Source organism: Cherax quadricarinatus, chromosome 2 (genome assembly GCF_038502225.1).
Source record: "Cherax quadricarinatus isolate ZL_2023a chromosome 2, ASM3850222v1, whole genome shotgun sequence".
In the NCBI taxonomy this organism is placed as follows: Eukaryota; Metazoa; Arthropoda; class Malacostraca; order Decapoda; family Parastacidae; genus Cherax; species Cherax quadricarinatus.
In genome coordinates, this window is record NC_091293.1 from 15,582,133 (window position 1) to 15,594,506 (window position 12,374).

Sequence of the window (12,374 nt, forward strand, 5' to 3'; positions counted from 1 at the left end):
AGAAAGAAGTTAAAAGTGAATATAGGAAAAGAATAAGGTGATGAGGATAACAAAAATTTAGGTAACGAAAGATTGGATATCAGATTGGAGGGAGAGAGTATGGAGGAGGTGAATGTGATCAGATATTCGAGAGAGGACGTGTCAGCAGATGCGTCTATGAAGGATTAGGTGAATCATAGTATTAACGAGGGGGAAAAGGCGAGTGGTGCACTGAGGAGTCTGTGGAGATAAAGAACTTGTTTTCTGACAGATTGGTGGATGCGCGGAATGATCTTCCGAGTGGGGTGATCGAGGCTAGAACCTTGGATAGCTTTAAAAAGAGAATGGAAAATATGAGTGGGAGGGGCTGGGTTTGATTGGTGTCGTGGGTATGGGAGTTAATTCTTGGGTGGTTTTGGGTAGGGGTGTTTTTGATAAGGACCTGCCATGTATGGGTCAGTAGCCCTTCTTCAGTGTTCCTCCATTCTTATGTTCTTATGAAAGCAAAGAGGGGAATGTATGAGAGAATAGTTATACCAATGCTCTTGTATGGGTGTGAGGCATGGGGTGTGAATGTTGCAACAAGGAGAAGGCTGGAGGCAGTGGAGATGTCATGTCTGAGGGCAATGTGGGGTGTGAATATAATGTAGAGAATCCATAGTTTGGAGATTAGGAGGAGGTGTGGGATTATCAAAATTATTATCCAGAGGGCTGAGGAGGGGTTATTGAGATAGTTTGGACATGTGGAGAGGAAGGAATAAAATAGAATGACTTCGAGAGTGTATAAATCTGTAGTGGAGGGAAGGCGGGGTAGGAGTCGACCTAGGAAAGGTTGGAGGGAGGGGGTAAAGGAGGTTTTGTGTGCGAAGGGCTTGGACTTCCAGCAAGTGCGTGAGCGTGTTAGATAGGAGCTAATGGACACAAATGGCTTTTAGGACTTGACTTGCTGTTGGAATGTAAGCAAGGTAACATTTATGAAGGGATTCAGGGAAACCGGCAGGCCGGACTTGATTCTTGGAGATGGGAATTACAGTGCCAGCACTCTGAAGGAGGGATGTTAATGTTGCAGTTTTATAACTGCAGTGTAAGCACGCCTCTGGCAAGACAGTGATGGAGTGAATGATGATGAAAGTTTTTCTTTTTCGGGGCACCCTGCCTTAGTGGGAAACGGCCGATGTGTTAATAGAAAAAATAATTCAGATATTCGAACTGTGGTCAGTGAACTGACAGTGGACTACAGAACGTATTTCTATCCTGGAATATCATAGTTTGGTGAATTTGAATCCGATTATGTTGTTTTTCACTATTTCTAAGTTTTTCTCCTCATCTCACGTGACTATTGAATCGCCCACAACGAGAGCTAATACTCAGTTATTTTACACTTAGATAATAGGATACATTCTGTAGGGATCAGTCACAAGTGAGGAATTCCCTGGAGACACGTCTGTTCCTATGCTAATCAAATAAGTAGATTGATTAAAAATAAGAGAAATCCATTGGTATTTCCTGGAATATTCCGTTGTTGAATGGAGTCGTTTTAATGAATATATGGTAAACAATGTAACGAAAACGTCTTTTATTTTCTTTGCCCTGTGATCAATCTACAGTAGGTACATATTAATAGGAAAACTGGTTATTTTAGTTCACTTTGATATCTTTATTATGCACCCCGTACCCATCTGTGGATGGTATTAAACCCCATATATATCCAGTGGACGGTAGTAAACAACATACCCATCCTGTGGACAATGGTCAAAGGATTACACAAGCACATAATGAGTCCAAGGACTGTGCCCCAACATTTATGTTTGCTCAGTAAGTTACAGTGGTAAGTGGTAATGAATTACTTACGGAATTCGAAACAACAGTAATGACTTTTCAAAGTTATGAATTCAGTCACAAAATCGTATTATGCAGATATATGGTCATGAGTAATTTTCCAGTTATGTATTTACAATAGGCAGAGTAGAGGTATTTTTCAGAATGGTTGAGGTAATATATTACCGTGAATAAAATATTTTGACGTTCCCTGAACATTTGAGAAAATTGTTTCTGAAGTCACTATATTTATCACGTTCCAGTACATAATAACCCAGGCTGTGACAATAGTTCCTCTGGCAAAGTTTACATTTAGTTATGTCTACTTTATCTGGTGGTATTAACTCTCACAAGTATACCTGAAGTACAGCGGATGCCGGGCAGTAGTGACATCCAAGAGTCTGCTGACTTTCTGGATTTGCTATGGGTTAGGGAAATTCAGTTCAAGCTCTTTTCATGCAAGACAGAACTGATGAAAAGGCTAAAGCATAAATGCTATATATGCCTTCAAGGAGGGAGGTTGTTACCTAGTATTTTGAGAAGAAAAAAATGAAGACTCCACTGTCTATAATTAAACCATACCTCTGTCTCGCTTCTGACACGAGCGAGTCACAATTGACACTCATGAAGTTGATAGGGAATCACGTATGGTTCAGGTATCATCTTTACATATATGGACATATTAGTGTACAAGGAAAGTGGCAGTTTTATTTGAAGGATGGAAGCCCAATTGTTAATTAATGCGTGCTCTAATTTCTGTATTGGAGTTTGATAACAATGGTGCCAGCAGCTGCACCAGAAGGTTGAAGAACACAGCCATCAACTGTGTAATGCTCAGAGATGGTATCCAAGAAGTCAATTATAGGGAAATTCTTAGTGTTTGTTGCAGTCGAATGTTTCGTTACACACACACACACACACACACACACACACACACACACACACACACACACACACACACACACACACACACACACACACACACACACACGCACGCACACACACCCACACACACACACACACACACACACACACACACACACACACACACACACACACACACACACGCACGCACGCACACACACCCACACACACACATCCACACACCCATACCCACCCACACACCCACCCACACACCCACCCACACACCCACCCACACACCCACCCACACACACAGACACACGCACATACACACACACACACATACACACACACACACACACACACACACACACACACACACACACACACACACACACACACACACACACACACACACACATTAGTAGAAGAGCCAGAAACGAGTATGCGCAGATAAGGAGGGAGGCCCAGCGACAGTATGAAAACGACATAGCATCGAAAGTCAAATTTGACCCGAAACTGCTGTATAGCCACATTAGGAGGAAGACAACAGTCAAGGACCAGGTGATAAGGCTGAGGAAAGAAGGTGGAGAACTCACAAGAAACGATCAAGAGGTATGTGAGGAGCTCAACACGAGATTTAAGGAAGTATTTACAGTAGAGACAGGAAGGACTCTGGGGGGACAGACCAGATGGGGACACCAACAAGGAATACACCAACAAGTGTTGGACGACATACATACAGATGAGGAGGAGGTGAAGAAACTGCTAAGGGACATCGATACCTCAAAGGCAATGGGACCGGACAACATCTCTCCATGGGTCCTTAGAGAGGGAGCAGATATGTTGTGCGTACCACTTACCACAATCTTCAACACATCCCTGGAAACTGGGCAACTACCTGAGGTATGGAAGACGGCAAATGTAGTTCCCATTTTCAAAAAAGGAGACAGAAAAGAGGCACTAAACTATAGACCTGTGTCATTGACGTGTATAGTATGCAAAATTATGGAGAAGATTATCAGGAGGAGAGTGGTGGAGGACCTGGAACGGAACAGGAGTATAAATGCCAACCAGCACGGATTCACGGAAGGCAAATCCTGTGTCACAAACCTTCTGGAGTTTTATGATAAAATAACAGAAGTAAGACAAGAGAGAGAGGGGTGGGTTGATTGCATCTTCTTGGACTGCAAGAAGGCTTTTGACACAGTTCCTCACAAGAGATTAGTGCAGAAGCTAGAGCATCAGGCGCATATAACAGGAAGGGCACTGCAATGGATCAGAGAATACCTGACAGGGAGGCAACAACGAGTCATGGTACGTAATGATGTATCACAGTGGGCACCTGTGACGAGCGGGGTCCCACAGGGGTCGGTCCTAGGACCAGTGCTATTTTTGGTATATGTGAACGACATGACGGAAGGGTTAGACTCAGAAGTGTCCCTGTTTGCAGATGATGTGAAGTTAATGAGGAGAATTAAATCTGATGAGGACCAGGCAGGACTTCAAAGAGACCTGGACAGACTGGACACCTGGTCCAGCAAATGGCTTCTCGAATTTAATCCTGCCAAATGCAAAGTCATGAAGATAGGGGAAGGGCACAGAAGACCACAGACAGAGTATAGGCTAGGTGGCCAAAGACTGCAAACCTCACTCAAGGAGAAAGATCTTGGGGTGAGTATAACACCGAGCATGTCTCCGGAAGCACACATCAATCAGATAACTGCTGCAGCATATGGGCGCCTGGCAAACCTGAGAACAGCATTCCGACACCTTAGTAAGGAATCATTCAAGACACTGTACACCGTGTATGTCAGGCCCATACTGGAGTATGCAGCACCTGTTTGGAACCCGCACTTGATAAAGCACGTCAAGAAACTAGAGAAAGTACAAAGGTTTGCAACAAGGTTAGTTCCAGAGCTAAGGGGAATGTCCTATGAAGAAAGATTAAGGGAAATCGGCCTGACGACACTGGAGGACAGGAGGGTCAGGGGAGACATGATAACGACATATAAAATACTGCGTGGAATAGACAAGGTGGACAAGGACAGGATGTTCCAGGGAGGGGACACATAAACAAGAGGCCACAATTGGAAGTTGAAGACACAAATGAGTCAGAGAGATAGTAGGAAGTATTTCTTCAGTCATAGAGTTGTAAGGCAGTGGAATAGCCTAGAAAATGACGTAGTGGAGGCAGGAACCATACACAGTTTTAAGACGAGGTTTGATAAAGCTCATGGAGCGGGGAGAGAGAGGGTCTAGTAGCAACCGGTGAAGAGGCGGGGCCAGGAGTTAGGACTCGACCCCTGCAACCACAAATAGGTGAGTACAAATAGGTGAGTACACACACACACACACACACACACCCACACCCACACCCACACACACACACACACACACACACACATACACACACACGCACACACACACATACACACACACACACACACACACACACACACACACACACACACACACAGACACATACACACACACACACACACACACACACCCACCCACACACACAGACACACACACACACCCACACACACACACACATACACACACACACACACACACACACACACACACACCCACACCCACACACACACACACACACACACACACACACACACACACACACACATTAAAGTATATTATAAACAGTAAGCACTACCGACAAGTTGAATAAGACACACGTACAACACCAAATATCCCAGAGGAGTTATGATGTAACATATATACTTACTTTATGGGTATGTGTGTACTTTATCTCTGTGTGGGGACGAGAGGTCCATAGATCTTACTGCATCTGCTTATCTGATCGAAATGCACTTCACACAATGTTTTCTTACGATCTCACACTGTTCATGTGACTAGGCTAATTCGTGAGTACAGAGACCTCGTCTTTGTGCACACTCCTGGTTATCTCCGTAAAACTGGATACTTGGGATGTTCCTGCCCAGCCTTCCTCTCCACCCAGGGTCAGCGGGGTGACACTTAGCACATTTTATTGTATATTATATTTAGATTATAAACAACTTCAATTTGCTGTCTAATTCTATAAAACAGCAGGACACAAACAGAAGAGAGATCACTTTAAAATATCCTGTATACGAGATTTTGATAAATCAGCTTAATACTATCTGCTAACTGCTGCAAGAGGGGCGAGTCAGCTTTCCATCCATGGAACGTACATGGTTGAACCAGGATGTGGTGGCATTATCCTTCGTCCGGTACACGTATACTCTTCTCAAACAAGTTCAACTGCCCTGAATCCTTCGCTAAATTCTTCAATATCATGGTTATATTCTTAAACTACCAAACACATAAACATTCTGTTTCTTTGTGCAGTATAAAAATGTAGATCACGCGTAATAAAATATTGTTAAGTATAAAAGCCACTAGTAGTCGTGTGCACTTCAGAATAAACAGGAAACATGAGAGGGAAAACAAGTTTTTCCACACAGTAGAGGACCATGTGACCGAGGATGCCAGCCAGGGAAAATAAATCCCTATGTACATTTTTTATCAATTTTTTTATGGAAGTACCAAATAAGTGACAAAAAGAGCTGTAAAAATATAAATTAGAAAAACAATGAAAACAGACTGTGACAATTATTATTATTATTATTATTATTATTATTATTATTATTATTATTATATTTTTATTATTATTATTATCAGTCATCATCATCACTGATATTATTGTGTTTCATGAAGCGCTACACCCATATGGGTAATACAGCAAAAGTAGTAATGCAGGCTTGATCCACCGTCCGCTAATCGCAGCCCAGTCGTTGATCACAAAGTCTATTGGTAACCATCCATAATAACGAATAGAATGTTGGCTTTATCCATGATGGTTGTCTTCTTGGGTTGTATATGGTGGAGCATGTGGGTACAGGGAGGAGGAGAGGGAGGGAGGGAGGAAGGGAGACAGACAGAGGGAAGGGAGAGCAGGGAGAGAAAGAAACTCAAGAGAAAGTGAATAAAGCTGGCAGGTTTGAAACCAAGGAAGGTTAGGTTAGATTAGGTTCGTCAGGAAACAGGTTAAGTGTTTCCTGACGCGAGACTTTGTCATATGATGACCCGCAGCTGGAGCTTTTGGTCATCTGATCGAGGCTCTTCGCTAGCTTAACCGTCCACTCCTTAAAAGTTATAACTTCACACCTCTTGATAATTTTTTAGTCCTCTTAATGCAAAAGTCCACAGTTAGGCCTAATCCAGTGAATGGTTATAATTTCTTGCAAAGTTAATTTCAGTAGGCAAGGTACTGAAATTTGGAAGTTCTACTGTTATTGATGACTGGAGTCGATATAATGAACGCATTCTATGGTAAACAAAGTAACGAAAGTGTCCTTTTTAGCTTGTGATTAGTTGAAAATTGGTGTATTTTAACACGTAATTGTAGTAAATCCCATACCCATCCTGTGGACTGTAGTAAATCCCATACCCATCCTGTGGACTGTAGTAAATCCCATACCCATCCTGTGGACTGTAGTAAATCCCATACCCATCCTGTGGACTGTAGTAAATCCCATACCCATCCTGTGGACTGTAGTAAATCCCATACCCATCCTGTGGACTGTAGTAAATCCCATACCCATCCTGTGGACTGTAGTAAATCCCATACCCATCCTGTGGACTGTAGTAAATCCCATACCCATCCTGTGGACTGTAGTAAATCCCATACCCATCCTGTGGACTGTAGTAAATCCCATACCCATCCTGTGGACTGTAGTAAATCCCATACCCATCCAGTGGACTGTAGTAAATCCCATACCCATCCTGTGGACTGTAGTAAATCCCATACCCATCCTGTGGACTGTAGTAAATCCCATACCCATCCTGTGGACTGTAGTAAATCCCATACCCATCCTGTGGACTGTAGTAAATCCCATACCCATCCTGTGGACTGTAGTAAATCCCATACCCATCCTGTGGACTGTAGTAAATCCCATACCCATCCTGTGGACTGTAGTAAATCCCATACCCATCCTGTGGACTGTAGTAAATCCCATACCCATCCTGTGGACTGTAGTAAATCCCATACCCATCCTGTGGACTGTAGTAAATCCCATACCCATCCTGTGGACTGTAGTAAATCCCATACCCATCCTGTGGACTGTAGTAAATCCCATACCCATCCTGTGGGCTGTAGTAAATCCCATACCCATCCTGTGGGCTGTAGTAAATCCCATACCCGTCCTGTGGACTGTAGTAAATCCCATACCCATCCTGTGGGCTGTAGTAAATCCCATACCCATCCTGTGGACTGTAGTAAATCCCATACCCATCCTGTGGACTGTAGTAAATCCCATACCCATCCTGTGGGCTGTAGTAAATCCCATACCCATCCTGTGGGCTGTAGTAAATCCCATACCCATCCTGTGGACTGTAGTAAATCCCATACCCATCCTGTGGACTGTAGTAAATCCCATACCCATCCTGTGGGCTGTAGTAAATCCCATACCCATCCTGTGGGCTGTAGTAAATCCCATACCCATCCTGTGGACTGTAGTAAATCCCATACCCATCCTGTGGACTGTAGTAAATCCCATACCCATCCTGTGGGCTGTAGTAAATCCCATACCCATCCTGTGGGCTGTAGTAAATCCCATACCCATCCTGTGGACTGTAGTAAATCCCATACCCATCCTGTGGACTGTAGTAAATCCCATACCCATCCTGTGGGCTGTAGTAAATCCCATACCCATCCTGTGGGCTGTAGTAAATCCCATACCCATCCTGTGGACTGTAGTAAATCCCATACCCATCCTGTGGACTGTAGTAAATCCCATACCCATCCTGTGGACTGTAGTAAATCCCATACCCATCCTGTGGACTGTAGTAAATCCCATACCCATCCTGTGGACTGTAGTAAATCCCATACCCATCCTGTGGACTGTAGTAAATCCCATACCCATCCTGTGGACTGTAGTAAATCCCATACCCATCCTGTGGGCTGTAGTAAATCCCATACCCATCCTGTGGGCTGTAGTAAATCCCATACCCATCCTGTGGACTGTAGTAAATCCCATACCCATCCTGTGGACTGTAGTAAATCCCATACCCATCCTGTGGGCTGTAGTAAATCCCATACCCATCCTGTGGGCTGTAGTAAATCCCATACCCATCCTGTGGACTGTAGTAAATCCCATACCCATCCTGTGGACTGTAGTAAATCCCATACCCATCCTGTGGGCTGTAGTAAATCCCATACCCATCCTGTGGGCTGTAGTAAATCCCATACCCATCCTGTGGACTGTAGTAAATCCCATACCCATCCTGTGGACTGTAGTAAATCCCATACCCATCCTGTGGGCTGTAGTAAATCCCATACCCATCCTGTGGGCTGTAGTAAATCCCATACCCATCCTGTGGACTGTAGTAAATCCCATACCCATCCTGTGGACTGTATTAAATCCCATACCCATCCTGTGGACTGTAGTAAATCCCATACCCATCCTGTGGACTGTAGTAAATCCCATACCCATCCTGTGGACTGTAGTAAATCCCATACCCATCCTGTGGACTGTAGTAAATCCCATACCCATCCTGTGGACTGTAGTAAATCCCATACCCATCCTGTGGGCTGTAGTAAATCCCATACCCATCCTGTGGGCTGTAGTAAATCCCATACCCATCCTGTGGACTGTAGTAAATCCCATACCCATCCTGTGGGCTGTAGTAAATCCCATACCCATCCTGTGGACGGTTACCAAATGATTACAGACAAATATAATGGGTCCAGGAACTGGACCCCAACTTTTGTGTTTACTCTGCAAGTTACAACAGTAATGAATTATTTATTGAATGTGAAACAATAATAATTAGTTTACAAAGTCATGAATTCAGTTACGAAACATTAGTTATGTGGCCATACAGTTATTTACACTAGGCTGTCAGGTATTTTTCCAGAATGGTTGGTAATATATCACTGATGATAAAATATTTCATGAATGTTTCTGTGTGAATTATCTCTGAATTCAAGAACTCAACCGCATTCCAGCACATAATGACACAGGGTCTGACAATAGTTCCTTTCTGCAAAGTTTACACTTGATTATGTTTACTTCATCTGGTGGGGCTAACTCTTAGGAGAACTGTGCCTGTAGACCAGACAAACCAGTCTCCGGTAGTGACATCCAAGAGTCTGTTGATTTTCTTAGATTTTCCAAAGACATGTGGCTCTTCTTACACGGTAGAATGTTAATAAACAAACTCATTTCTCTCTCTCTCTCTTTCTCTCTCTCTCTCTCTCTCTCTCTCTCCTCTCTCTCTATCTCTCTCTCTCTCTCTCCTCTCCTCTCCTCTCCTCTCTCTCCCTATTCATTTTTTACACAGGGTTTGACAAGGTTAGGTTAAGGATCCCTAGCTTTATTGACAAGCTATTTATTGGTTAGGGATTCCTAACTTTATTGACACGCTAAGAGCAGTTACCTACATCAGCTCATTTGAAAGCATTTTTATTGTTATGAAACATAGAAGTAGGAAACAAGATGAAGTTGGAGCAATCTGTGGGCCAGCATTTTCATCTGATCAACTAACTTTATCTCGTTGATATCATAATGCTGTACGAATGTATTCCATACTCGAGGGTACAGCCAGAGTGAAGTTACTGCTTTCTACCCGTCTTGTGTTACAGAAGCTTGCTTCACTCTGTCCTCGAAGTGGATCCAAGTGTGGTACTTTGACAGTATTGGTCTCTACTCTGTCAAGTAGTCGCAGATAAGAGGGAGATGGGGGCAGGCAAACCAAGAAAGTGGAGCATACTCAAGGTGTGAGCGTACTTGTGCCTCATACAGAATCTTGCAACCCCTACTGTCAAGCAGATGCGAGATACGGCAGTGTTGTAAGTTTCCTGGCTGCCTTGTTTGCAAGATTTACAACGTGGTTTTTCATGGTCAGTTTGGAGGAAAATTTCACCCCAAGGATATCAACTTCTTTCCCAAGTATCAACACCCTCCCATTCATCCTCACTACTGCACCGACATTACCATCATGGTGCCTAGAGACCATCATCATTTGTGTTTTCTCGTGTGCGAATGTTACTTGTCATCTGTTTCTCCAAGCCCACATAGCTCTTAGCTGGTGACTGATGTATCTTAGAGCAGCTGGCATTTCTTCTCTTGGATTAGTAAATGTCATTGTACAGTCGTCTGCATATGCACGGGATTCTTGGATGAGATGAAGAAGGTCATTGAAGTAGACATTCCATAACAATGGTCCCGGCACGCTTCCTTGTGGAACACTTGCCCCAATAGGATGTCTTGCTGATTCTTTTCCATTGAGAACAACCCTTAGAGATCTACCATGAAGGTAATCACTGAAGAGACATAGCGTAGAGCCTGCAATTCCCAGAGCTTGCAGTTTTGCTGAAAGGCCCTGGTGCCACACCCGGTCGAAAGCACCAGTAATGCCCAGTGCTACCACACAGCTGACTTTGGATTCATCCAGTGACTGGTGCTACTTAGTGGAGAAGTTTAACAACAGATCAGCAGCAGAGTAACCTTTCCCGAAGCCATTGACGGTCACAAAGTAGTGAGTGGTGGTCAAAAAACTCTGTCATTTGTCTTGAGATTATTGCCTCAAGAATCTTACCAGTGATTGACAGGAGTGACACTGGTCTGTAGCTGCTGATTTCTGCTTGCTCTTTTTTCTGTGAACAGGGACTATATTTGCCTCTACTGGCAGTGCTGAAAGATGCGAGTTAGAGGTGCTGCTAGCTGGTCTGCACATCTCAGCAGTCTTGGGCTCAATTTGTCTGGGCCCACAGCCTTTTCTTGGTCATGCGATTTAAGAAAGAAATACACCTCATTCTGCCTTATTGTCACCACTGACAGTTTTGACACAGTTCTTGCAGCTAGCCAAGGAGGGTCCCTAGCTGGATCAGGAACTTGCATTTTGGTAGCAAAGTGTTCGGCAAAGAGGTCTGCTTTCTCTTGATTACTAGAAGAGGTGGTCCCATCCTGTCGGTTTAGGGGTGGAATGAGTTCATCAGGCAGATAACCTTGTCTGTCCCTGACCAGGGACCACCAGGTTTTGGAGCCTACCTGATGCTAGCTTTTCTGTGTCCACCTCCCAATTAGCAATGACCCACTTTTGAACGTCACCCATATGCCTACAGGCTCCTGTACAAGTTCCTGTTATTGGTGGGAGGATGTCTCTTATACCTTGCCATTCCTTGTACTTAGCAGTACCAGCCTCTACAACGAAAGCCAAACCAAGGCTGATCTGTAGGCTTTGTCACATATTGCCTGTGAGGAATGTGTTCTTGTTGTAGATTAAGGATGTGTCCAGTGAAGACTTTCACTTGGTTATCAACATGTCCTTGGAAAAGAGCATTCCAGTCGGTGGTGGCGAGCTCAGAGCAAAGGGCTGGCCAATTACCTCTTGCCCATAGCCAGGTTGTGCGTGTGGACTCCTCACCTCGTTCTGTTGGGATCTTAAAGTGTCGTAAAACAGCCTTGTGGTCAGATGATCCAAAGTAGCCAAGGGGTTGAGAAGTGATATACCTACTGCCAGATCGCCCACTACTGCCAGAGATGTGAATAGTGAAATAAACAAAGTTTCTCATGTCAAATACTACAAGAAGGTCAATAAAGTCCTCTGTATAAGGTGTTGGTTGAGGTCACCAATATTATGATATGTTGCAGTTGTGCTAGAGCAGAAGGGAGTCCATATTTTCCATTAGAAGATGATGAGGTCTG